This window comes from Gallus gallus, chromosome 4, assembly GCF_016699485.2.
Source record: "Gallus gallus isolate bGalGal1 chromosome 4, bGalGal1.mat.broiler.GRCg7b, whole genome shotgun sequence".
Lineage (NCBI taxonomy): Eukaryota > Metazoa > Chordata > Aves > Galliformes > Phasianidae > Gallus > Gallus gallus.
Window position 1 is genome coordinate 83,476,952 of NC_052535.1, and position 23,449 is coordinate 83,500,400.

The following is a 23,449-nucleotide window of genomic DNA, read 5'->3' on the forward strand; positions in this document are numbered from 1 at the left end:
AATTGAAACCTTTAGGTTTAATATATGGGCCTATTTGCTAAAATATAAAGATCTGAGGTGAGCAGAGGTCACACGAGGTGATCGCATGGTGCAGTGTCTGGGGGGCCTGAGGGGTAAAAGCTGCCTTTGCTTTAGTAAAAGATAGACAGAGGTGGAATGGGCTACAGAGGGCTTTGAATGGAAGACAGACACAAGAAAAACAAAGACAACGGGCAGCTGGAAGAAGAAAGTTGGTGTGGCCAAAGGACATGGCGAGACAACCACTGCATGCAGAGCCATTTTGAATGGATATGAATGATAAGATTTCATTAGTCAAGTAAAAAAGGGAGAGAAAATGAAAGGTTCTGTTTGAGTCACAATGAGCTCAATCTGTCAGATATGTACTGGGGATGGGATTTCTGAGAGACAGGCTACAATTTCAGTTTGAGTAGAGGAGGCAGGTCTGGGAGTGTGTGAGTAGAAATGTTGCATTTGAATTGTCATCTGCAAGGGAAATTATCTAGACATACATGATGTAGAAGAAAACCCATATACCTGATGATAAGCATGCACAAATTCATGTGAAGAATCCATGTTTAAAATAGGTAGATATATCACTCTGCTCTATGCTAAATGCATATGAAAATGTATCCCCAAATCCCTAGTTCGATTTGGTGATTAAAACAGTTCCTTCTTTATTTAACCACAATAGATTTAAGAATGAGATAAAGTGAGATACTGTTTCATGACCACTTTGCCTTCCAGTAAGGTTTCATGTTTGGAAGGTCTCAGGTAAAAGGCATTAAGGTCTGTCACAATGCCACCTACCTCTGTACATCTTCCACCGCTCCTCAGCAGATTTTGAGGTAGAAAATAAGAAAACCATATCTATGCAGGTATAAACAATCCTTACACTGAGAAAGTGGTCATTCAGCGTGTTTCCAAAGGACCATAACATTGATACTTGCTATCTTAGATTTCTGAATAAGTTATAACAAAAAAAAGTTAAGTACCAGAACTGTGCTTACTGCTATCTCCTTCAAAATGAAACAACAGCAATAAAAACACCAAAAACAAACCCACTCATTAAAAATAAGGAAAAGGATCCTACAGAAATTCTGAATGGTGAAACGTGTTGCGTGATATGTTGCATAGAGTGTGCTTTAACTAACAATGCTCATTAATCATATTTACGTGCTAGCAATTGGTGTTCTTTATGCATCGTATTGGAAATCACTACAGTATGCAACAGATTCGTAAACCCTGCCCTGACAGAACCTACAGCTATTAGGGAACACTAGCAGCTCTCAGAAATGCACCAGGGTACACGTAACTTTTGCATTTTAGCTGTCCCTGGCTTTGCTCAAGGAGAGATGAGTTGGGGGAAAGTTTCAGGCTGAGAAAAGGTTCAATCAGGAGGTGAATAAGACATTTTGTAAAGCAAGTGTATGGTCTTAGAAGGTCTAGGAAGGAAGTGTCATGTACTGGTTTTGCAAAAAGAACAAGGCATTTGAAAATTCATGTAGGAGGGACTAGAAACTCAAGTAGGCAGAAGATGCTTTGGCTGAACTCTTAGCAATTTAGAGTTCTCATGAGTGGGACCATTCCTAGGGGACGGCAGTGAAAAGCAGAACAATGCTATATTGGCTCAGTACTGGGAGCTTGATTTGCCCTTTCTGAAATCCTATGGCTAATTCGGACCCTGGAAAATGGTGTATATCCTGGCCAGATGGCTCAGTTTAAGAAGAGGCAGGCAACTGTGTAGCTGCAATAGCAGGCAATGGAGGTGAAAGGCTCGGCGTAGGAAAAGTCGGCTGCGTACAGGGGGCGTAGGATGGAGTCACCCTTCCATGAAATCCAATAAAACCTGATCTGGTCATGATTAACTCAGCATTTAAAAAATCCTTTTAAGAGTTCACAAAGAACATAATGTCTAGCCAGCTTGTAGTGGTATATGAGACCCCTGATTCCAATGTCCCAGGATGTCAGCTCTCTGCTTGTTTCTGATTTTGATGCTGAACACTCCTTTGCTTCTCAGTTCCAGCTTATTTATTTAGCATCCTTACTGTTTTATCTCATTTATAATGAACCCATGAACATAAGTAAGGAAAAGTTTCTTACACAGAAAACTGATCTGTTTGAGCAGTCTGAGCAAGGTTAATGTGAAAACCACCAACTGATGTATGCAATTAGTGGCTGAACTTCCTCTCGTGCCCAGAATCTGTGAAACTGATAAACAAAGAATGGAGAAGTATAAAAAGCATCTTTGATGAAACTCAGCCATGCTCAAACACCCTCTTTAAACATCCAGGACAGCTCAGAACCTCACGCCCTGACTCCTGTACCTGTTCCACATCAGACTCTGGAGTCAGGCCAGTTTTTTCTTCTTCACTCCCTTGTGTGGGAATGTCATGGGCTGAGAAATGGAATCCACATTGCCTGCTTGCTCCTGAGGTCAACGGGAAAGTGACCCTGATAGAAACAGGATCAGCAAAAGATTTTATTAGATCTGGAATGTTTCTGAGAGGCCTTCATAAATTTGTACTCTGAAACAGAGGCCCCTTTTCCGTTTTACATAGTTTATGTGGAAACAGACGAACAACTACCAGTGATGACTAAAGAAAGAGAAATATCATGACTTGGGGTAAATTTACCTGAGATTTGATATCAATATCCCAACTTACTTCTTTGTGTTGCTTTTATAACTCTTTGTAAGATCACCATACATAGTAAAGAAACCAACTTTTGGCTTAGTAATGCTGTGCTAAGTAAAAATTGGTTTACAAAGCACCTTTCAACCAACTTGAACCAGAGCATTGGAAGTGTTTGTCTTAACCTTATGAGCAGCTCTGCACTGTTAGATCCTTTTCACACTTTAATTCTTTAAAGCAATATCTAGACCGAATAGTTGCTTGGCTCCTTATCTACAGCTAGTTACAAAACAAAAATAAATTTTAAAAAAGAACTGAGCTGCATAGTCTCCTCCATTTCCATTCTTGATCTTAAGTGGTAATTTGCCTAGATTGGCATGGGCTTACTACCACATATATAGCATTAAGGTCTAGTTGTTTTTGCCTGAGAGGCAAAGTCAACAGGCCACACATGCCTACCTACTATATTCTGACTAAGAAAGGAAAAACATTCCTCTTTGTTCCTGAATAACTGGTCCTATGAGCTAGATGGACCTGGGAGATGGGGTTTAAGAGGAACCGCTATTCCTATATGTGTATGCTATTCCTATTTGTATATAGCAGTCACAAAGGACCAGACTCAACCTATTATCTATATACGTGCTGAAGACTTGTACATGCTTCCTTTAGCCCTTCAGGTGCATAAAGTAACCCCCAGAATGCTATCTTGAGCAATCACACCATGCATCTGTTTCCCCAGGTGAAAACTTTCTCCCAAGGGTCATTCTGATTGTCTTGTTGCACCTATTTTGGCCCACACTTTATTGTAAAGATATTTTTGTGTCACTACCGCTTTAGGTGTTTTATTTTCTTAAATTTAGAAATGTGTCTACATTCATGTCTCACTGTTGTGTTAGAAACAGATGGCACTTCCTGAAGACACACAGTTGATTGAACAGACACTGACCGCTTTAACATGTGGCAACATGTCTGTAATTAGATATTCTAAAGTGCTAGACAATCACTATTGGAACTTCTCAAGAGGGAATGTATTTACTAAGATCTGAACTTATAACTTGGATCCTTGTCAGAACTTTACTCTTGAGTATAAAAGACGACTATGGTTTCATATTGAATAATGTTGATTAAAGCTCCCACCTGCCCTGTCTCAGATAAGATCATTCACTCCCGTCTTCCATGCTAGCCCACTAGTTTTGCTGACCCTTGTAGTTGTATGTAAATAGCCCATTAAGTAAGTTTTGGGATGCAACCAACTGATCAGCGTAATTAGCACCTCTGTAACATCACCAGTTTAGGGCTCAACTTCCCACCTGCTTTACAATTAGACTTGAAAGCAGCTCCACCCCAAAAGAACGTAGTATCAGCCATTGTCACAATGGAATAACAGCTGATAAAGCTGGAGAAAAGAACGGAAGGTGATAAAAAAAAAAAATCAGGGGATGAATTACAGTAAAGCATTACAGGAGATGGGATAGAATACTGAAGAGTCTGTAAGGTAATTTAATTACTGTGTGGTTTTATCTGAGTTGAAACTCTCCAGCTGACTGCTGGGGGAAAGCAGCTGTAGCCCCTTTCACATGCCTCCCCCATGGCCACGTGATTGGCTGCAAGTAAACTGTTGCAATCAAGAAGCAGTTCAGTTTCAGAAGCAAAAGATCCCTCTGGTTTTACCTTACTTAGAGCAGAAATACCACAGGAGGCTGTGGGAAAGCCCAGTGCCTTAAGTAAGGCTAACTATGAAAATGGTTAAACTTGTAGGCAAGGGAAAGTCAATTTTACATCAAAATCTCTCACCTCAGCTGTTAAACTACAGTGGTATGCTTAGATATAATGGTTGTGAAAGATAAAATAGTTATGACTTGATTTCTTTTTAAAGAAAAAACTGAATTGTTAATTGTAAGTTTGGATAAGGATTTAGCAATGAAATACATGAAGGATAATTTGTTTTCCATGGTGAATTCTGTGTACAAAACTGATTACAAAATGGAGCCAAATCTCTGCCAAAGATACAGACGGGATCGTGAAAGCAGATGAGCTACAATTTCCCATGCACTAGAATTCACAACAAGGCCAGGAGCAAAATGAGCACAAGCAGAAAGTATTTCAAGAGCCAGGACTGAACTATGGGAGAAAGCTGTGCCTTCCTCTGCAAACCTTTAATCTCTTGAAAGATCTTTCTAAAGAGAGGTAGGTGTTGATCTTCCAGAGAACTAGTACGCTAATTTAAATATTCACTTTATAATTTGTGAAAGGCATCTTGGAAAACTATCTGAAAAGATTTCAGACTAAGGTTCACCAAAATAAAACTGCAAACGCTTTCAAGAAAAGGGGTATTGAAGGAGGGTGGTGAGAAAAGGAGAATAATAAACAACAAGGGGCACAAGCTGGCAATGCTGTTTGAAGTGGAATTAGTTCTAAGGTATTGGTCTCCTAGAGTTAAAATTTGACAAGGGCAGCAAGGCACTGGCACAGGTTGCCCAGAGAGGTGGTGGACACCCCATCTCTGGAGATACTTGAGGTCAGGCTGAATGGGGCTCTGAGCACCTGATGGAGCTGTAGGTGCTCCTGTTCATTGCAGGGGAGTTGGACTAGATGGCCTTTACCGGTCCCTTCCAACTCAAATGATTCCATGACTGTGAAATAAGAATGTCACCAGAACAGTTTTGATTTGGATTTTGCATTCCTAACTTCAGATACCTGCTGCAGTGTGGTCTTGTACTTCATCAAAATCTTACAGTATAATGGGGTACAGACAACTGAATAACACCTTCTGCGTCACAGGAAAGGTGTTGAAACAAAGCATAGCATGGAAAATCTAATGGACAGGTTGCAGAAGGCTGAAATAGCAGATGCTTGTTAGAGGGATGCCAAGAGCTCGTTAGTAGTCACCGTTAATAAAAAAATACCCGTAAGCCAGCGATGTTAGGCCTGTAGGCAACAGTAAATCAGGGTTTGGTTTCTCAGAAGGATGGGGATTAAGCACCCACATAAAGCAGCCTCTGCCCTGACAAGCGTACGGTGTAATTGCTGCCCAAACACATCCCACTTCCTCGCTGCGATTGACTCATAACTGCTTCTGAAAAACTCCCATAGGAATATTCCTTGCAGAATAACAAGCAGCTTGATTTTTTTATTTTATTTTTCTGGCCTCCATCTTGAGAGACAGCAGAAGATGGCCCCAGCCAGGCGGGACCCCCGGGGAGCCGCACCTGAGGCGCTCTCTGTGCGAGGCGGGGAGCAGGCAGAGGGCAGTGCAGCCCCACCGGTACGCTGCCTGAGCAGCCGGGAAGAGGCAGCTGCGGGGAAGGCAAGAAAACAAGAGAATAGCCGGACCCAGCGAGGAAAAAACCGTGGCGGTGGGCTGGAGGAACCTTAAGCGGCACGTTCAGGCCTTACTCCAGCCCCCAAGAGCTCTCGATTTAGCCGAGCCCCTGTGCCGCTGCCGCGAGCAGCCCAGGCAGCAGCAACCGCCTTCCGCCCATTCTGAGGTAATCCCCTCACTGCCACCACTACGCATGCGTACGTCCCGGGAAAAGGCGCACGGTGCAGTTGGCTGCGCTACACGCGTACCCGCGTCCTCCTTGCGGTCCCATCCGGGAACGCGATGACGTCATCGCCCCCAGGCTAGGAGCGCAGTTCTCTCTGCACAAGCCCAGCTCCGTACGCTTCCCGGGCCCGCCAATGAGATAAGGCAGGCGCAACGCCTCCTGGGGGCTGTAGTTTGCCGCGTCCCCCCAACCCCACAGCTGTATGGCCCTGCGGGGCACAGGCCCGCCTCCAGCCCCTTGTGGGCGGGGCCAGCGCGCATCGCGGCCCAATAGTAGGGCGGGTGAAAGGTCGGCGGGAGGCTGCTGTAACCAATGGGAGCGCGTGGGAGCCGGACGGGGGCGGAGCCAGCTGTGTTTTGTTCAATTGCCATTGAGGAGCCTGGTCCATATGCGGAGGGGAGGCGGCCCGTGCGGGCTCAGGTACCGGCCACGGGTTCGGCGGCGGCGGGGAGGCCGCGGGCCCGGGCGCGAGGGCAGCGGGTGTCCGGCGGCCCTTAGCGATAGTGGTTGGGAGCTGCCGTGCAGTGGGAGCAGGGCGGGCGGTGAGGCTGAGGCCCCTTCACGGAGCTGCGGTAGCTGCTGTGTGTGCGGGGAGGGCACCCGGGGCTGCCCTTCCATGTGGCGGCGGCCTCCTATGTGAGGCCGTGTGTGGCGGTGGGGCTGCGCTGAGCCTGCGGCTGGAGGTGAGCCTGGCTCCATTTTCCGCTGCCGTTAGAGGGAGAGTTGGGATGGCAGCAGCCCTGCTAAAAGGAGAAAAAACGTATGTAATGCCGACCATTTTTTAGAAAAGCATCCCGAAATCCTCCCAGGAATACTTCATTGGCGTTCGGAGTCTTAAGAGGGATTTGGCAGGCACTTAAAATCAGCAGGTAGCAGGCCGGTTGGTTATCTAGGAGCTCTCCAGGCCTTTGTGCAGGCGTGGGGCTGCTCCCTGGGGTTGGTTCCGTCCCCCAGCAGCGTCGGGCGGCTCGGTTCGGAATGACGGCCTCAGCGTAACGGGCTGAAGCTTCAGACCCACTCCTAAACGGGCTCTTTGTGCTGTGCCAGCTTTTCTCAAGGCTTTGTTCAGGCCCTTTGGCTCGCCAAATGCTCCTGCAGCATGCACGTAGGATTCCATAAGAGTGGTTCCTGGGGATTTGAGGTGGCTGGAGGGGCTGTGGGGCCGGGGCTGGCGGCGGGAGGTGGCCCTCTGGGTTGGCATTGCGTCACTTCTCTCTTAGCAGACAGCTAAAAGTTGAGTGGCTTTCTCTTTAGGTAAGGCCCGTGTCCCCCGTAAGTGCTCAGAAAATTCCTGTGCTTTGTAGCAGCACTGTTACTTAAGGGTAAGAGGCTGTTTTCAGCCCTGAGCTCCAGGCCTGGGGAAGAGCTGAGCTCTGTTCTGCTTTGCTGTGCTTACATTAAAATTAGCTCCTGAGAACCCTGATTACAGCCCTTATGGTTACGCTGCCTCCGATTTGTAGCCTAACTGCTAGGAAACGTTTCCATGCAGGCCATTTTTGGCAAGAAGCAGAAGGTTTCTGCACGCTGTGGTGAGCTGAAATATTTCTGGATGGGTTTTAATTGTGAATAGGCTGATTGCTTCAGGTCAGGCTTAGGGAATCTGGAGCACAGTGTCTGCTGAATGGCAGAAACTTTCCTAACAGAGCATGTGACTTGAGATCTGGTTTTATTGGAGGTGCAATGGGCATGATACAAGAGCTTGTATCTTTACAATTACTGTACTTCTGAAATGCCTGGGAGACGCACATTCTGAGGCAGAAAATCAACTTTTTTAGGGACCTAAAGCGTACATCTAGATCAGTTTTACATAAGGTGGTTTCCGTGTGGTTAATGTGGAACTGCTAACTAAAAAATTTGTTTGCTACTCATTTATTTTGAATTTCTGGGAAATGCTATCTGTATTAATGTCAGTTACTTTTAATCATCCCTCGTTTTAGTCAGTAATGAGGCTCTTCGGCACATGGAAGTGCATGCTGGCTATTAGATATAAACTGAAAATGATCTACAAGATCCTTCCCTAATGATACTCTTCCAGGCCACCTTGTGCTGTGGCCATCTGCCTGTCTTCCAGCAGCCTGTATCTGCCAGTGTGTAACTCATTGTTATTGTCTCTTAACTTGAAAATTAAAGTTAGTTAAGTGATTATAAAGAAGTGTCTTAGATTGGGTGTGGTTAATTTCTGTGTTTCCTCTTGAAAGCTGTTTAGTGCAGGGTACTGTGGGTGGGAAGAATGAGGAGGCTGAAATACCTTTAAGAAATACCTTTATTTGCCACGTTTGTGGTAAAATCTTTAGAAGCTTAGTGCATGGCATAAAGTTGGATTCATGAAAATACCCTGGGCTGAGAACTGGAAAATTGAACTTCCAGATTACTTCAATTTATTACATTGTTTTATTTTAAAATGGTACGTAGGGCTGATTCTTTCCTATAAGAATTCCTTGAGAGTCTGGTAACCATTATTGTGGCTCCCTTGTTTTAGTACCGACCCTTTTTTCCTTCTCTCTCCTTTCTCCCCCTTCCTCTATTGCCTCCCCCAATCTGCATTCCTTTGTGCTAGCAGTGATGATGGCAGTTCTAGTCACCTCCTGTGGTTTGATAGATTATTCCCTTTAGAAACATGTGTACTTAAAACTTTCCAAACATGATTCTTTTTTTTTTTTGCTCCCACACTTTTTTGATGATGGTTTTGAGTTTTGTTTGTAGAATTTGCCCTTTCTGTTTTTGCTTTGAATTCTCTTAAATAGCAGTGAGAAATCTTGTTAAACCTTTAATGGAAAGTATTAGTACTTATATTGTTGTTTACATTTCTTTTTGCATAGTTGGGAGGTGATAATATACACAGCAATTTTGCCTTTTGGCAGTGTTGAGTTTCCTTCTTCCCTGCAAGCATACAAATTATGTTCTTTTAGAAGAAAACTGCTTGAAATTTTTATATCTATAAAGTAAATTTGGGCTATTTTTAAATTACTACATTTGTCATCTGTTGTTCATGGGCTATGCAAGTGTAGAACCTAAAATGAAGAGAATTGTCAGCTCTCTAATATTAATCTTTTCTACTGTTTTTTTTTTTTCTCGAGTCAATCAGTTCATGCAGTAATGTCATCAGCAAGCTGGCAAGGAAGTCACAACTGTCAGTGTTTTGTAGTGGGCATAAAAAACTTGTGAAGGCCGTGTTTCTGTGAATTGCTAGCTTGGGGTGAGGCAGCAGGCAGGGCTGTTGCTAAATACATTATCTGGGTTACGGCTCTTGGTTTCCTGACAGCGGTATTCTTTCATGAAAGCAGCTGAAGATCACACTTCAGAATATATAGAAAGTTTCTTTGCTGTATATAAAGAAAACTTAATGAATTGCAAAATGAGAGCAATACAGCTAGCTTTGCACTGCCTTTGCACTAGCTTTGCACTTTGTTACTGAAACACTGCTCATCACATGTGTAATGCTTATTGATGTTAGTGGTAAGGGCAAGGGTTGTGATTACCTAATGTTAGCATCATTGCTCTGAATTTGGTATGACAATGTTGGTTGAAGACCTGTGAAAATGAACCTCTAGTATTTAAGTGAGGGGAAGAATACCTGCCATGGTAAATCAGGTTGCAGGCCCAGAGCTTTGGGAGCACACAAAGACCCTCACCCAGTGCCAGAGATGGTGATTGCCCTTTGATGTGTGTGGGTACAGATAGAGCTAGGGGTGTGAAACCAAACTGCGTTTTGCCTAGAGCTGTCATTAGAAGTGTTTGCAGAACTGTCTCAGTACAGTCAGAAACGCATGTCGTTGCAGGAAAGGCATCTGAGATGGAAGAAAGCAGCTTTTGCTGAGCTTTAAAATTGGAACCCAGCTGGTACAGGAAAGGGTTGGTGAAATGACTGCAGCAGCAGTGTCTGCACCTTTACTTTTGTGCTGAGGTCTGTGATTTGGGAAGACAGGACACGAGTTCCTCTTTGCTGAAGAAAACTTGTTTCTCCTTGTCAGCCCAGGCAGTTGGCTTGCTGCTACTTCTTAGTGCATTTAAACCTTATGGGTTTATGGAGGATCACAATTGTAATTTGGAGATTTCTATATTAATGCCGAAATGAGTTAACTTTTTAAAAACAAACGAGAACCTTTACTGTCCTAATGGGGTCTCATAGGGCAGGGCTGTGGCTCCTCTTCTACCGTCACCTTCCCTTGAGCCAAGAAGAGGAATAATAGGAGCTTCTGTTGGTGCCATATTAACTTTAGGTCTCTAATTTGCATCTCAAATAACATTGTGAACAGCTTTAATGCCTTTGAGGGGTTTGGGAGGTTTTTAAAATTTGTATGGTAAATGTGCTTTTCGGCCTAATTGGGCAGCTCATATTATTATGGCATGTTTAATTCTTCTCTATGCAGTTTGCGTTGAGGTAAATGGTACTACACTCTTCCTTCAGTACTCTGCACCTATATTATGTCTTGCTATCTTGTTTGTGGCTTTATGTTTTGCAGTATTCCTGTCTTTCACTTCATGCAGTTACTAGTGGATACTTGGGTTCTTTATTCTACTTGTCAAAGCTTGCTCATAGGGCAAATTCTTGTCTTAAAGTTACTGCTTCCTTTAACTCCCCCTACTTTCCCACTGACAGATGTATTCCTTTGAGGGTTCTGATTTGACCTCTTCTGATTTTAGAAGGGTGAAAACTTGAAGGAAGAAAAAAGAAAGTTGCATGTCATTTGGATCTGTCAAACCGTGTTGCTTTATCAACTTCCAGAGTCCAGAAATCACATGCAGAATGTGAAAAAGGCTGGTGTGCTTGGAGTCTGCTGTGGTGTAGGATGTGAATCAGACATGGAACTGTGGAAATGTGCTTGGCTGAATGGGTCTGGAACAAAGCTTTTTCCTTATTTATCATAGTCTTAATAGCAGTGGCAAATAATTACTTGTTATGTCCTGCTTGGGATGGAGCACAGTGCTGTGTAAGCATGCCCTAAGACTACTGCTGTGCTTCCTAGCATCATTTGTTTCACCATATTTGAGGAGGAGGAGGAGAGAGGAGTAATGAAAACAGCATTTGGTAAGTAGCTAATCAGTGAACTGGTTAAACACGGTATATATTTCTTCTAGTGGAAAAGGAGAAAAGAGTGAGTACCTAGAACCACATCTTTGCTTTTTTAGGATACAGTTAGAAATGAAGCCAAGCTGATGAATTTGAGGAGTGTGGATAACTTGGGCTGAACTGAAGTGCTGTGGCTCTCTGTAAGGGCCTGGAAGGGTGAGGTAACAAGCAGAGCTCCTGGTTAGAAGAGAATAGTCGTCACTGAAACATGGACATGAAGCTTAAGCTCATGGCTGCTCACCTCTCTAGACATGGTGTTCCCCTTGAGCTTAGCTAGGTGTGTGATTGCTTACCATGTCTTCTTTTATCAACACTGCATCCTGACCAGGCTTGTTCACTTCAGTGTTTGAGTAAGAGATCATTGTACTCTGGAGGTGAGGCAGGCTGCTTGTTGCACTTACTCCAGGTTTTTTTCAAATCTGTTCAGAATGATGACCTATAGATCAGATTTGTATCTGGCGAGCCATTTATACTACCAGAACTATTACAGAGGAGGAAAAATACATAGTATTTTATCTGTTGTATGCTTCTTAGGTGTCTTATTTGTGCTTAAGCTCTTAGTTCATTTTTCCCCAGTTTAATGACTTCAAAGTTTGCACTTTCAGTGTGAATGTATAACTTAATTTGGGCATAGACTTCCTCTGGCTGTAGCTAATGCTGTCTGCTTTGGCTCCGTATCTTCAAGGTTCTGTATCTGTCAGTTTTTATTTTGGAGTATTTAGTTTGCATGCGGTGTTTAACATGCGCAGGAAGTTGTAGCCAAGCCTAAGGCTATAACTGCAGAAAAAGGTGTGTGCATGTGCTTTTGTGAGGATGCTCTGTGACACCACAGGGAAAGCCATTACATCACTGGAGTGCTGCTGCTTTGTTGTCAGAGGGCATCTGATTCTGGAATTTGTTAGTCAGAGCAGAAGGATACCAACAGCATACAGCAATGCTGCTGAAATTCTTATATTGCTGTGAGATATAATTGGACTTGATTTATTTCTGCATGAGCAAAGTATGGGGCAGGTATGAGTTTTCTGTTGCCGTACACCAAAGGCATCTGGACAAGCAAACGTTAAGCTAGAAATTGTGAAGTTGTTTTCTGAAAAATGGAAAGACTGACTTCTAGCTCATTCAGAATCAAGTATCTCATCGGATGATGGGCAAAGATACTACAGTAGCTTCAAATTAAGATAGCCCCCAAAATGGCTGAGAAGGATGTGGGCTGGTTGTAAGCCTTATGGCCAGCCGTATTGTGCATCTAATGTGATTCATAAGAAGTTTGACCAGCTCTACTTTTTCCCCATTTCAGCATTTTGCTTGTCCTTGGCATTAAAACTCATTTTGAATACAGAGCTAGACATGTTCCTTTCTGCAGTGCAAGCTTACTGTCTAATCCCATGGGCATAAGGGATCTATTCTTATCCCTCTAGTAATCTTTCAAAAATATTTGAGCTGTTTTTTTTGTTATCTTCCTGTTTTTTCGTGTTCTGTCTCCCCACATCTTCCCTGCCCTCCCCCCAGCCTTGTGATGATTTTGGCCTATGTAAAGCCAGTGTATTCATATCTTCATGGGAGGTCGTGTTTTCAGCTCTAATTGTTCTTTTTATTTTTTATAATCACGAAGTTAGCTTACATTGGTCTTCAAGTGTGGCGCTTGAAGCCCAACTTTGTATTCTAGCTGAGACTTATCTGTGCTGATTGGGCTAAGGCTGTTTCATGTGTGTTCTTGTTTATGCATCTCCAAACATTTGACTTGCCTACAAGGGCTTAACCCTTGTTTCAAGGCCAGCTTGTTGCTCCAATGCAGCCAGCAGCTTTCTGTTGAGGCCCTCACCTTGCTGTTTGCTTGGTTAATGCTGCCCAAGCACTCCTTTCACGGTTGAATTGTATCTGATATCATTCAGAACAGTTTTCCAGTGTGTCAAAGTTGTACAGAGTTTTAATTGTTTTGCAGTTCTTTCTACTTTTCTGCTATTTGTCCCATCATTTGTTACTGGCAATGAAATCAGTGACTTGAACTGGATTCCTGCTTGCTGTGTTCTCCTGTGTGCCTCTGATAGCTGCTCTCTGGGTATGGTTATCCAACAAGAGCTGCTCTCACTGTAGAGCCTTTACTTGCTTGCCAGCATCAGAAGTCATTGAACTTGACTGTGTGACCTCAGTGGCTTCTCTCCTGTCCCTAAACCCTGTGCTAGGATGCCAAAGTGAACACGATTGGCTGCTGCTCATCTCCTCATTACCTTCTAGTGTTTAAAACTGAGATTTGAGGCACCAGTAACGTGAATTTGACTCTTTTTGATGTTGAAGGGAAACTTCTGAAACCAATGTCCAAAACTTTTAAGTGGTTTGTTGCTGCCTGGACTCAAACCTGTCATGTAACAGCCTGGCGAAATCCCAGCTAAATTGACATAAGAAATCTTGAACTTTTTAGTGAAGAGTTTCTGCAAGCCCTGGCTCTGTTAGAATTGTTTGACAAAGTTCTGGAAATACTTTTTGTTGTTGTTCTTCCAGCCTCCATCCCTGTAAACTTTAATCTCCACTTTCCAGCAGTTTTCTCAGTTTTGCTCTAATCATTGCACTGTGCGCAATCTACACGTGTAGCAGTTGATCCTCATCACCCAGATGCAGTCAAGTACAGTTTTAACGCTGTTGGCTACAGAGTGTAATAATTTCTTGTAACCATTTATTTCCATTGTGTGCTCCAAGGAGACAGGCATCTATCCTTGGCAATCATGCTGCAGTCTTAAATTCAGAGAAGGCTTAAAAAGTCCGGTAATTCTTTTCTAAAAACATTTAATATTGGTCTGTAAAATCCTAGCTGAGAGCACTTCAGTGGTTACTCCTGACCTCCAGTGTGTTGCCAAATGTAAGGCAGCCTCTCTTGGAATTGAGGTGTTAAACAGTGTGGGTGATGAAATGTGAATTACAGAATCATAGGGGTTGAAAGGGCCCTCAAAAGGTCATCAAGTCCAACCCCCTACTGAAGCAGGTTCCCTACAGTACGTTGCACAGGTAGGTGTACAGACCTAGAAATTGATTAAATGTCACTTTTCTGTCATAGTAAGACGTACATAATACTTCAGTTGCTCTTGGATTGAAAGTGAGATTAAATTTAATGTACCTTGTTTGTCAAAGTCTTTATTAAATAAGACTGTATTAAATAAATTGGATTAATTGAGACGCTTCAAAGCAGCATTTCAAATAAGCTTAATTGAAAATAATATATGACTCTGATTTTGGCTGCCCTAAGAGCAGTGTTTCCAGCAGGACTGCAGAACTAGTGAGAGAGGGCAGGGGGGCTGGGGCCTTCCTTTCCCTGCTCCCCATTTCTTGCTTGAGCAGGGTCAAATAACACCAAACCAGTTTTTAAGTTTTGAATTAGGTGAACTGTTAAACTGAACCCAACTGAAGCAAATGCTTTTTGCACCTGTGGAGTAGGCTGCAGCTGTCAGAAGCTTGTTTATCACTGAAGTTCTCTTTGGGTTCAGGTGCTCAGCCGTTGACTTCCCTTGAACGCAGTGGTTTGGTGTTTCAGAACTTCAGCAGGAAACATACTACTGCTCCTTACAGACTATGGCACATTTAACCTTTGCTAGAGCAAGGATGCCAGAATCTCAGATGTAATCTCAGAAGCTTATTTTGGAGTGTGTTTAGATAAAGCACACTATTATCGGTATTGAAAGATTTCATTTGAAATGTTTCACTTGGAAGGCTGAGAGTTTTCAAGTGAAGAGCTGAAAGGACAAGCTTGCATCTCTCTTGCTGTTGACTGTATCTGATTAAAATCTTTACTGTTTTGTCCTTCAACTTGGTTACTGGGAGCTGATCTTGTCAGAATGCAGTCATCTGTAAGCATAATTGCCCAGGTGGGGAGGACACAGTTTTCTTGTCTAAACACTCATGGTCCTGTGCTCTCTTGCACTGTTTTTGTCTGCAGATGTACGTGCTTGACTTCATAGTCAAGCAATTTACCTGCCACCATTTAAAGCCCCAGCCTTATGTCTTAATCAGTAAAGATTTAAAACAGAAGACTTTCTCAGCCCCAACTTTCACTCCTTGTCAGGCATTCTTGGGGCACAGGTAAAACTGCACTGTGCTAACTGACACACAGTCGATGATACATGTGTGCTGGTTGGCACCTTGTGTCTGCTTACTTCCCATCCAAGAGCATGGTTTTGCATTAAGGCTATGTACCCTATGCTGGGTGAGAGTAAATGTGGCTTGGAGTCCTGGTGACTTCAATAATCCACTTTGGCAAATGAATCTCTCCACAGACCTTTCTTGTAGAATTAGTGACTCATTCATTAAACATCTGATAGGGTTATGGTGGTGCACACTGAAAATGCTGAGATTCTCTTTCAAGCCGAAGATCTATTTTCAGCATTAAAAAGTAAAAAACACCAATGTAGTTTGAGGGAGTTCAACTTAAACTGTTTTTTTTCCCTGTTTTGGCATAGTCATCTTCTCTTTCGTGGTGTAACTTCTGTTGTCACATGAGATTTCCATTAGTTCTAATTGTTACAAAAGTTTTTCCTAAATACCCTGCTGCAGTTGTCTTACCCCCCCTTAGTTTGCATCTTGAGTTCTTTAACAGAGCATTTTCTGATTAAGCTGTTCAGTGTGTAGTTGAAGGCTGAATGTTCAGACAAGAAAAGCAGTTGCTTTGCTTCTGGAATGATTTAGTGAACTAGGAGAACCTAAGCTGCATAGCTCAAAGGAGTTTATTTAAGTAGCTGAATAAGCCTGGCGAGAGGGATGCCCCTGATGACACATGGAGCAACATCTGAGTTGAATGTTGGAAGTCCACATGATATCAAGTGTATGTACTGCTGTCCTCTTTATTTCTTTCCACTGCTATAGGGAACTTTAGTCATGGTCTGCTCATATTTGTAGTATTGGTGGATTGTTTCTGTGGGTTCCTATGTGGTAGAGCAGTATATATGTAGTGTGGGCCTGTTCAGCAATTTTTGACATTTGAGAACTTATAAGGGTGTGCAAAACAGAAGTTGGAAGCCACCAAACAGCAGTTTAGAAGAGTAAGGAGCACCAGTGACAACTTCAAGCTGGTATTTGGCTATTATTTGGAGAGGTAGCTGGATTGGTGTTAGAAAACTTGGTGTTTGAGTGCTGCCTCCTGAAGTCCTGGAGGTGATGTCTCCTGCCAAGGGAATTGAAGCTTCTTGGGTGGGTAATTGCGTATGGTCAGCCATGATTGAGAACAAGCTTGGGGCTGTGAGGGGGTACTCGTTTTGTCTGTTACATATGGTATCCTGTATCTGCTCAATGCCCTTCTGTGCTCTTTTAAGATAGGTGATGTAGCAGAAATCTTGGACTACCAGTGCAAGCCTGAAGAGGACTTTATTGCATAGCTCTGCTTGTAACTTACTTTCTTTTCTGAAGTTTTTGAGTTCTATATACAAATACCCAAACAATGAAGTGCTAAAATGAGGGTATACTCGCTTGCTCATTTGATACAATTACAAAACGATCTTCTGGAGAGTTACACTTTTTAGACAGAGATTGAAACTTGCCTAAATTGGGTGCAGCTCTGTGTGTCCTGAGGGAAAGGCTGCTCTTAATATGGAGAATTAGGGCAGTAAGGCTGGGGGAGTGGACTTGGTGCTATTACAAGCACCGAGATGCATGGATATTTACAGAACACTGCTAAGCTCTTGAGTTCTAAATTTAGCAGTGTCTTTAATTCACCAGCTGTGCTATTTATTGAAGAAATATTTGGTCTGCCATAGGTTCCTTGTTTTTAACATCCATGCCTATGCGCAGGCTAATGTTTGGAAGACCTCTCTGTGTGCAGATTATACAGCTTGTTAGGTCTCTGAAATGCTACGAAGTAGCATCTTGACACAAATGGTTTTTCACCTGGCCTGAAGCCTACAGCATGAACACTTCACACTTGGGATCATAAAAACAAACTTACTAGTTGGGCTTTTCGTTCTAAATGAGCCAGTCAGATGTCTGAAAGTCTTCAGAATGAACCTGAAGGCAAATAGGAGGAGGCTTAGTAGTATTTGAGGTGTATAGGGGCAACCTGTATAATTCCTTAATGCCTACCATAGGGTTTGGCAGCACAACAGCACTGCTACTGGTTTTAGCCTTTCACAGGGGTCAGGGTGTGTGATAGTGAGTGTTTACTGCACATACAAGTTAGGGGTCAGTGCTATGTGTTTTTCAGGCCTTGACTATTTTTAAAGCACGTGTCTGTGTGACTTGTCATTTTAAGTGCAATCACTAAGGGAAAGCAGGTGATGCTATTGCTTATCTTCAGTTTTTTCCCTGCCTTTTCTCTAATTGGAGTGAGGTAAATATGGTACTAGAACCAGTTCATCTTTGTACATTTCACAGCCTTAGAGTAAAGTAATATCTTGAGTCTTGTATAAAGTGAATCATTTGCTTTAGTTTTAGGTTGGTGGTACACATGTTTCTCCATAAGCAAATATTCCCTGTATAAGTTACTTTGCAGTGAATGTGAATTTTGTATCTCGCTGGATAGAAAAATGATAATCCATGGGTTTTCAAATAGAATATTTTTGAAACACTATGTGGAGAAGGAAATTAAGTCTTCAATCTGTCAGTGATGTCATAGACTACAAGTAGAAGTAATACTCTTAAGTGATGATTGCCTGTTTGATTTTGGTCTGAACTATTTAAATGGGCCAGCGTACCTAATTTGAGCTAGGGCAGTCTTGAAATAATGACTGTTAGCACACTTTGTTTATAATTATAGCTAAAGCATGGAGTTTGTGTGTAAAAGCCTCAGTAGAACAGACTTGTGTTCCTCAACTCTGTACAAGAGCATTGCTGTGCTTTCTGCAGTCATGCTGAGGAGGAGGAGGAAAAAGTGAGGCTCCCACACTGTGGGGAGATGACTGGGCGTAGACTAATGCTGATAGCTAACTCTGAACATAGTAGATATTAATTTTGCCAAAGGATATAAATGAAATCCTTGCCTGTGATTTAAATAGTGGTAGATTATTTTAGGAAGGAACACTAATAACAAAAGTATCTTGATACAGGTTAAGACACAAGACACAGATCATCTGTTGTGTCTGACAAAGATACTTCAGAAGATACAGACTCACTTGTCTGTGATGTGAATGTTAACTCTTCCTCAAGTCTGAAAGATGGGTCGAGACTTCATACTGATGCAAGCGGGCAATAGTAAAAGCTTTAGCCTTTGGCACTGGATTGAGCTCTTCACTTTAAATTTCTGTGGTGATACATTAGCTATTTAGGTATGCCCTGGAAAAAGTCTGATGGGCTAATTCTACCCACTGCTTCCATTGTTTTGAGAAATGTATTTCATAACATCCCCTATCTTCACCCTTCCTTCTGCTTTTTGGAAGGAGACTTTCTTCCTGATATAAAAAATGAACCCAAACCACCTGAGAGGTTAAGGGCAGTATTTCTGACAACAGTTAATTCCATAAGAGATTAAAATCTTCCATTTTTCTAAATTCAGATTTTATGAAAACAGGTTTAGGTCTTTGCTCTGTATGTGTTTTTCAGCCAAGCTGGGTGGATTCTGCATTTGAAGGAGAACCTCTATGCTGAAGTATCACCTTTAAGCTCTTTGCAGTACATCATCTGGCTGTGAATTTTGCAAACTGGAAACCACCAACTTCAGCCAGGATATTCTTTTTAGTTTAATTCTGGTTCTTCTGCTTGCAGATTTCTCCATCTCACATGGGAGGCTTTGAACAAAGTCTGTTTTTTCAATCAGAAAAATGAGTACTACTTGTTCCCTTCGAGTTCAGAGGATTTGCCAAAACATGTTGCATTTTAAGGAATAGTCCAAAGGCTGTGTTTGATGGTTCAGGCTTTGCTCCTTTCTTTCAGGAGCTTCTGCATCTCAAGTGTAGGGGTTAGAGTATAAAGGCACGTATAGGATGCTGTCTTTGTTAACAGTTTATATTTTGTCAGAGCTGTCTCAGTGACCAGATGGTGTTGGAATGGCGATGCTTTAGGGTCAAAATATAGGGAAGTTCAGGGCTCCATTGCCATTTCTCCGCATTTGAGGCATGTGGACCTTCTATTTGTTCTCTTCTATTGCTGGAGGCGATAACAACCCAAATCCTATTTCTTTTTTCCGGACTTAGAGTGGTGAAATATAGTCCTGTTAGCACAGTAGGTGAGGTGTGTTCTTCTGTGGACTGTTTTGAGCTCTTTATATTGCTTATGCTTCCTGAATCAGTGAAATATCTGAGAAACTTGATTCTAGTGTCCATCAGTTAATATAAAAGATGCCTTCCAGCATTTTTCTTGTCTTTTTCTCGCAGTTTTCTGTTGGAGTTGTGGCAACCATAATCCAGGCTAGAACACCTCATAATGTTGAGGCTTTCTTCTAATAAAAACTGGCTTATGAAAGAATTGTATGGAGAAAGCTGAGAGAGTCTGTAGCTCAAGAAATACCTTTCCAGTCTTTAAAACTCTCTCAATTGCAGATGTTGGAACAGCTTCTCTGGCTTCATTTTGAGTTTTAGCTATGGGAGGGTTTTGTTGAGCCTTTCCTTTTGTGTTGCATCTCTTTAGGGAGAAGAACTACTGTTAAAATAGGGTTTGTTAGCTGTGAAGCTGTGGTTATTAACAATACTTCTTCACCCTGTTTGGGTTAGAAACTTTGTCATTCTAATACAGTGTATTTTTCTACATGCAGAGAACCTTGGAAAGCTGCACAGCAAGTTAAAGTTAAGTACAAGGAGAGGGCTCTCACAGTATAACACATGGGACTGTCTACTTCTGATACCTGTCTCGTGAAACACTGAATAGTTCTGTAGTGGCAGAAAACTCCATAATTAAAGCTTCAACTTAGGCTTCATGTGGAATTTTGGAATGTTTCAAAATAACTGCTCTGCAGATTAGTGCTAAAAAGCACAGAAAGTCCAAATAGTTTTCTTAAAATGCATGCTGTTGATAACCTTTCTGGGCTAAAAGTTGGTAATAATAGTCTTATGTTAGAAGGAATGCTTAGCCTCCCAGTGAACTTCTTAGCACCATGGTAAATAGTGTGTTTTATAAGCAGAATGTTCTCTTTCCATTTGGAAGCTGGACTTGTGCACTGGAGAAACTAGATATTATGTAGCTTCTTTCAGATGTCATAAAGTATTAGTTTAGAAGTTTAAAAATCACTAAAAATATGCCCCTGGTCGTCTAGTTGTGCTTGAAGTGAGGCAAAGTTGGAATGGGATGGACAATTCTTTGTTAAAACTTTATTGATTTTGCATGGTGTTTCAGTTTTGAAATGCTTCCTGGTTGCTGAGGGAAGTGCCAGGAGGCAAAAATCACAGCATCTTTCATCTGAAGTCTAGTAGCAAAATCATCTAGATCTGGAGTTAGTACTGCTGGGGTGATTAGCTGCTTTGGCTTGCTGAAGCAGAGATAATATTTTAAAGGACCTACTTATCCGAATTGGAATTTTGACTCTAGCTAATCCTTTTCTTCTGCTGGAAGCTGGCTAAGTATGTCTTTATGGGATTGTTGGTAATAAGGGCTCCGTGTAGTTAACTGAGCAAAGAGTAGGAAATAGTACGAAGGAAAAAAGAGAACAACTTTGAATGTTCTCAGTGGGCAGTATTAGTCCCATAGGTAGGACTGTGGAATTGTGATCATCAGAAACACCTACATGAGTGTTATGGGCAAATAATCTAAAATCTTATGATCTCTTCTTCTTTATCTTTATCCAAGATGGAATTTCAGGGCCAGAGGAGAAATTGTTAGAAGTGTTTCAAACCAATGTAAATTTTCCCAGCAAGGGAGCTGTTGCTGGAACATTGTGTCCTGCAGGATGCAGAGCAGTAGGAGTGTGTTGGAAATGAATCTGGCTGCCTTACTCTCTAGGAGCCAAGAAGAGATTTTTGAATTGGCTTTTTATTCTTCATCAAGACTTTTCATCACTTTGAAAGCAGGTTGTCAGATGAGATGAGCCTCTGGCATCCTCTGACTGGGGAGGAGGATCTGTATTCTTAGTAGTCTTCCCAAAAAAGACCCCAATGACATCACTGAGATGCAGAATTTGTGACATGAGTGCTTCTCTCTCCACCCTTAGTTTTGGCAGAGATGTTATAAGGCATTGCTACTTGTGGCTAGAACTTTTAAGAAATAAGACTCTTCATTAGTATTACTACACAAATACAGCAATAAAACCTCTTCCTTTAGTACTGTAGAAGTAGAATAACAAACCTATGCTCAAATTTCAGGATATTTGTCGTACAATAGAAATTTAAATTTGGAAATGATGGCGAGACTGATATCCATCACAGTGCACTCTCAATCCGTGAGGAATGTTAGCTTTGGCTTGCTGTTGCATTTGGAGTTCGTTGAAGTTTTATTGTATCCCATTTATGTTATTCCTTTTCATTAGTCTGTCTTTCAGCAACAAAAATAGCTTCTTTACCCCCCACCTCCTAGTTTAAGGAGATCCTAGCAAGATTAAGCCTCTCCCAGCACAGAGACTCTAACATCTTTTGTTATGCGTATTTATCTTGGATGCCTCAGCTTTCTCACTTCGACCTAATCAGGCTCCATAAAGCATGGTGTGCTAAGGGAAAGATGGCCCTAATCTTTTAGGACCTCACCAAACTTGGATCTCCAAGAGCTATTGTTCTTTTCAGGTTTGGAGATCTCAGCAGCTGAGCAAAGCAAGTTGAGACAGACTGTGGAGTCTTGGTGACAGCGGAGGTGTGTATCTTTGGGATGTGCCTGTGGCTTGCACAGGGCATGTGGTTGCAGCTGTAGGCAGAACTTAGTGGCACGAAGAGCCCTGCTGTGAGGCTGCTGAAGTAATGCAAATGCAGCGGGATCCATCCTAACAAGGATGGCCGAAGGGTTCCTATGACTGAAAATCCAATTAGTTTGAAGCACCAAGCAGTAAGAGGGACATTCAGCTTGATGAGACTGAAGGGTGATTGGAAAAGAAAGTCACTTGCCTTGAAACAACTCTAAAAGGAACGTGTTAGGAAGAAGAACATAAAGAGACTAACATTTATATGGGTACTTTAAGCACATACTGTAGCAGAGGATCTTGAAGCAAATGAAAACTACCAAAAAAAGTGAAAATACCACGAGGAGTTTTTGTAACCTGTAGAACTTCCTTTTAGGAGGCATTGAGAGCCAAGATTTTGTAAGACTTGAAAATTCTGTAGTATGGACATATTAGTGAAGTCTTAAAATGACAACTGCACAGCGAAGCTGGAGTGACTCTTAGAAACCTCCCATTTTCTAATGGCCAGTGTGAAGTAGCAAGGATGAGAGAAGTAATTCCTCGTAGAGCATGAGTAGCTCAGCTCATGGCAGTTAGGACTTCTGTCACTGAGTGAAGGTGCGGAGGCTGCAGGGCTGAATTCAGCTGGCTGTGCACTGCTGGATGTGAGTAACATAAGAGTATGGATTAGAAAAGAGGAGCTAGGCGTGTTCAGACCTTGCTTTGGAACGGGGTGGGGGGGAAGGGGTCTAATTCCTAATTACAGGAGAATCTGCTTGGCAGCTTGTCAGAGTGGATTACTTCTGGGTGAGGCAGGTCTGTGATGTGAGGTAGAGCACGCTGAAAGATGATGAGGGAATTCCCTTCCAAAGCATCCTTCTGGTCTGAACTAAAACTCATTCTTCGTGCTTGGTTCTGAGAAATGGAGTTTGCTGGTGGGAGGGGGGAGCAGCAGAGCTTTTTTGATGTCTATCTGAAATAAAAATAAATACTGCTGATAGCTGTGTTGCCAACATGAGAAACACTCTTTGGGAATTTCGGCTTTGCTTGTGGTACCAAATAGATTTGGGCTGCATGTGGTTAGAGAGTGCTTACATGGTTGTAACTCAAGTAGTACTTTCAACATCAGGTAAGCTTTAAATGGATGATCGTTGTATGGTTCAGTTTGATTCTGAAAGTGCTGTGGGACTCCCCATTATCCTCTCGTGTAACTGAATGCATTGGTCAATTAGCTAAAAATTAATGCCTTTCTATTTTCTTCTTATTCTTCTTTGTGCTATGCACACTTTTCCAGTGTAGGATTTGAAGATAGAAGACTAAGCAAAATACAAATACATTATATAGGGAACTGGTTACAGATCAGAACCTTGCTCCTCCTCTTTTTTTCATAACATTATTGGATTTGCTTTCTTCTATTTCTGGGGGAAAAACCTCAAAAGCCTTAAGCTTAGTAATTAAGCACCTGCTGAACTTTTCAGCTGTTTCTTAACAGTAGCCT

The 23,449-nt window shown here is 42.3% G+C and overlaps 1 protein-coding gene across 5 annotated transcripts in view; it reads left to right on the forward strand.

Annotated features, from left to right (window-relative positions):
- Positions 1 to 6,559: 6,559 nt before the first annotated feature.
- FAM53A (family with sequence similarity 53 member A) overlaps positions 6,560 to 23,449 on the forward strand; it is a 67,400-nt gene continuing 50,510 nt past the window's right edge. For 2 of the 5 annotated variants that reach the window (NM_204388.3, XM_015285870.4), the window contains exon 1: positions 6,560 to 6,598. The gene's annotated coding sequence lies outside the window, so the exon portion shown is untranslated. Of the gene's footprint in view, positions 12,261 to 14,812; positions 21,930 to 23,449 lie in introns of those variants that run through there. The other 3 variants (XM_046939855.1, XM_046939856.1, XM_015285869.3) reach the window with 2 other exon arrangements.